Source organism: Nomascus leucogenys, chromosome 11, assembly GCF_006542625.1.
Source record: "Nomascus leucogenys isolate Asia chromosome 11, Asia_NLE_v1, whole genome shotgun sequence".
NCBI lineage: Eukaryota > Metazoa > Chordata > Mammalia > Primates > Hylobatidae > Nomascus > Nomascus leucogenys.
The window spans coordinates 22,936,544-22,941,210 of NC_044391.1; positions in this window are offsets into that span (position 1 = coordinate 22,936,544).

Here is a 4,667-nt window from a genome sequence, read left to right on the forward strand (position 1 = left end):
GCAGTTGGAACATGGGTGGACCTAGGTGGAGGGGCCCTAAGTCAAGCGCTAACTGTCAAGCCTCATTCTGGTCAAAGAGCCATGCCAACGCACTCCTTATTGTCTTAGGCAAGACTGCACCAAAATCTCCAAACCGATTCCATGTCAGGGAACAAGGGGCTCCTGGAGGACGTGGTGTGTCTCAACCATGTCATCACTGTCTCCTAAGCAGGAGGAAGATGTTTATGAAACTCCACCAGAGGAGCCCACCAGAGATCCCTCACAGTTATTATGTTGGCGCAAAGGTAATCGTGGTTTTGGCCATTAAAAGTAATGGTGAAGCCAGGCGCAGTGGCTCATGCCTGTAATCCTAGCACTTTGGGAGGCCGAGGTGGGTGGTTCACCTGAGGTCAGGAGCTGAAGACCAACCTGGCCAAGATGGTGAAACCCCATCTCTACTAAAAATACAAAAATTAGCTGGGCGTGGTGGAGGGCGCCTGTAATCCTAGCTACTCGGGAGGCTGAGGCAGAGAATTGCTTGAACCCGGGGTGGGGCAGAGGTTGTAGTGAGCCAAGATTGTGGCACTGCGTTCCAGCCTGGGTGACAGAGCCAGACTCCATCTCAAAAAAACAAAAAAATTAATGGTGAGAGCTGCAATTACTTTTGCATCAACCTGATATTTCAAGTAAGTAAGACTTGTGGGTGATAAAGTGTGCATTGTTTTTTTTGGTGAATGATGATGATATTGGTACAGGGAGATGGCTACCCGTGGGCTGCAGGACAGTGAGGAGTCGTGGAGGAGCCTGATTCAGGCAGTGTGGCGGGAGAAGTCAGATGACCAGGCAGGGACAACTGGGATGAGATCCTCTTCCTGGAATTTCTAGGCAGGGAGGGGAGTGGGAGCAGAAACTTGTCCTGAATAGAGGCTGCTGCTGAGAAAAGGCTAACTGATACATTAACCCATTCATTAAACTGCTAATTAGTGCATGTCTACTGTGCGCAAGGAGCAGAGAAGTGGAAGAAACAAAAGAAGAAAAGGCCATATTTCCTGTCTTCAGGATGCTTATAGTCAGTTGAAGGAGACACAAAGTGAATGCCTAAGAGAGAAGGAAGAGCAATAGAAAGGAACAGCTACATAATGGATTCTGGGCTTCATACCAAGGTGATGGGTTGATCTGTGCAGCAAACCACCATGGCATACATTTACCTATGTAACAAACCTGCACATCCTGCACATGTACTTAAAATTTGAACTTAAAAATTGAAGAAAAAAAAAGAGAGAGATAAAGAAATAAACAGTTATGTAAAGTCAGGGAGTTGGGAAAGGAGATGTAACTTCCATCATGGGCCTGAGCCGATTCTTGAGAGATGGTCAGGGTTGGGTGTGAAGAGTTGGGAGGAGACACATTCCAGGCACCAAGAACACCCCGAGCCAAGGCACGAGGGTGAGAACTGTGGGGGCACACACTCCACATAGAAAGTAGTGCCATTAAGTTATAACATAGAAGGTGTGCCTGCAATGGAAGATACAAATGTCATGTGCACCTCCTGAAACTAAAAAACAAAAGGTTTCTAGGAATATCTGCCCTGGTTCTCCTCCCTCAAACCTTCTAGCAGTTTCACAAGTCTCTCTCATTTTCTCCCTGTCCAGTCCTCAGTATCTCTCTCTAGTTTGCTGATGTAAATAGGGAATTTGAGTTAATTTTTTCCAAAATGTAATTAACATGATTTACATGATTACATGTGAGGGGTATAACTAATGACTTGACCAAGATCCAGTGAAAAGAAATGCTTCCTCATTCTTCTTTCTTATCAGCCTCATAGTTGACATTAACAAGGCACTTACTAGATGTAAAAGTTGTTGATAACTTCACATGAACTGCTTTGTGTAATCCTCACATCAACCCTATGGGGTATGTTCTCTTGCTCTCCTCATTTAACAGTTACGTAACCAGAGGCTCAGTGGCAGTGTTCCCCCAACCCAGGAGATATCCAGGAGAAGGGTGCACAGTCAAGGAATTCCACATCTGCCCACACTCGTCAAGACACAAAATGTGGTGGATATGATGTCTTTGGAAACACAGAAATATAGAAAATATGCATGCATATTTTATGTATCTGCTTTTTTTTTTTACTCTTAAGAGTTTTAATTAATGAACCATGTAACATTTAAATCATGCAAATTAGATTGCATGCTGGCACTGACAATCCCCTGGGGAATTCGGCATTCTTCTTTTTCCCTTACTGTGAAATTTAAGGCCACAGGAGGTATTTATTTCTGTGTCCACAGCTTACATACACACCACCATCACCACCACCAGAATTTTCTCAGCCATTCCATAGGTACCAAATTGTCTCCATGAGCTCTGGGTCCAGGCTGAGTATCTCTCATTGCATCCTATGTTCTGACTGTGTCCCCCAAATTTTCATGTGTTGAAACTTAATTACCAATGTGATAGTATTAAGAGGTAGAGCCTTTGGGAGTGGAACCCCCGTGAACGGGATTAACAACCTTATAAAAAGGCTAGAGGAACTAGCAATTGTCCCCTTTTGCATTTCTGCCCTTCTACCATGTGAAGACACCTAGATGGCACCATCTATGAAGAATGGGCTCTCTCTAGACACTGGACCTGCTAACATCTTGATCTTGGACTTGCCATCCTCTAGGACTGTAAGAAATAGATGTCTGCCTGGGGACAGTGGCTCACACCTGTAATCCCAGCACTTTGACAGGTTGACGTAGGCGGATCACCTGAGGTCACGAGTTTGAGACCAGCCTGGCCAACATGGTGAAACCCCGTCTCTACTAAAAATACAAAAAATACCAGGTGTGGTGGCAGGTGCCTGTAATCCCAGCTACTCGGGAGGCTGAGGCAGGAGAATCCCTTGCACCCAGGAGGCAGAGGTTGCAGTGAGCCAAGATCATGCCACTGCATTCCAGCATGGGCAACAAGAGCGAAACTTAGATAGAAAGAAAGAAAAGAAAGGAAAGGGAAGGGAAGGGAGAAGGGAAGGGAGAAGGGAAGGGGGAAGGGAAAGGGGAAGGAAGGAGGGAAGGAAGGAGGGAAGGAAGGAGGGAAGGAAGGAGGGAAGGAAGGAGGAAGAAGGAAGAAGGAAGGAAGGAAGGAAGGAAGGAAGGAAGGAAGGAAGGAAGGAGATGGATGGAAGGAAGGAAGGAAGGAATGAAGGAAGGACTTTCTGTTCTTTATAAATTACCCATTCTCAGGTATTTTGTTACAGCAACACAAATGGACTAAGATATTGTGTTAGTCTGTGAGCTCTCTCCTGGCCAGGCCTACCGTGGCTCCTGTTTTTCCTGAGGTACCAGCTGAGGCAGCAGGGGGTTGAGTTACAGCCTTCATTACAGGGCCTTCTTAAGTTCTTCTCTCCTACCCATTTCCCTCACTTCCCCATTTGACCCCCCGCTCACCTTCTTCTCTACTTAGTAGTCCTTATTTGTCCTCACATACACTACTGCTATGCTATGCTCTAATACACATGCACAAGAATTTTGTCATACTGTAGCTACTGCTGCTTGGAGAAGCCCCATTAATTGAATCAGGACAATGTGCCAAGCACAGTAACTGATGAAATCTTCACACAGCCCTAAGGTGGACAATATCGTCCTCACTTTACAGATGAACTGAGCTTCAGAGACAAGGTCCAGTCAGCAGCCCTCAAACCAGGTACTGCCCACTATGCACTACTGTCTCTGGCTGGGAGAGAGTTTTAGGGTCAACAAACTGCCCTTATTTTCTTCTTTACCATTTGATACTTTCTCTTCTTGTTTATATTTTTAAATAAAAGTAATGCATACATATGGTGAAAAAATGTCAAACAACACAAAATCAAAAACTCCCTTATCACCCCTGTTAATATCTATTGTCAATAATTCTTAGTTTCGGTTCTAACAACTTAAAAAATGCAACACACACACACACGAAAGTTTCTAATTTACACAAAGTGATCTTATTCTGTACTGTTTTCTAAATTGCTTTCTTTCCTTTTTAATATCTGAGATTTTTTTTCTTATCAGCACTATATAAAAACCTCAAATAGTTTCCTGTCACACTGAAAATAAAATCCGAAGTCCTTACTTCGGCTATCACAATCTGATGCTAAAACTCAACAAGAAAGAAAAATTGTAAGTCTGTGTCACTTATGAACACAGATGTAAAAATCTTAAACAAAAGAGTAGTAAACCAAACCTAGCAATATGTAAAAGGGATAATACACCACAACAAAGTTGGGTTCATTCCAGGAATTGCAATGTTAATTTAACATTCAGAAATCTGTCTATGCAATCCACACATTAATAAAGGGAAAAAAACATGATCATCTTGTAGAGAAAGCCATTTGATAAAATTAAACACATTCGTGATAAAAATAGGAATAGAAAAGAAGTTCCCTAACTGATAAAGGGAATCTACAAAATCTATGGTGTTAGAGGTCAGGATAGTGGTTGTTTCTCCATAAAGGGCAAGAGGGGGACTTCTGGTAGTAATGGCTATTTCTTGATTTGGTTGCCTGGATGTCATTGCTTTGTGATAATTAAACTATACACATATGAGTTGTACACTTTAGAGTATGTGTATCATACTTAATTTTAAAAGGTTGTAAAAAAAAAATGGGGCAGCTGCTGTGGCTGCTTCTGCAAAGCCTAAGCACTGGTCTATATGCTGCAGCC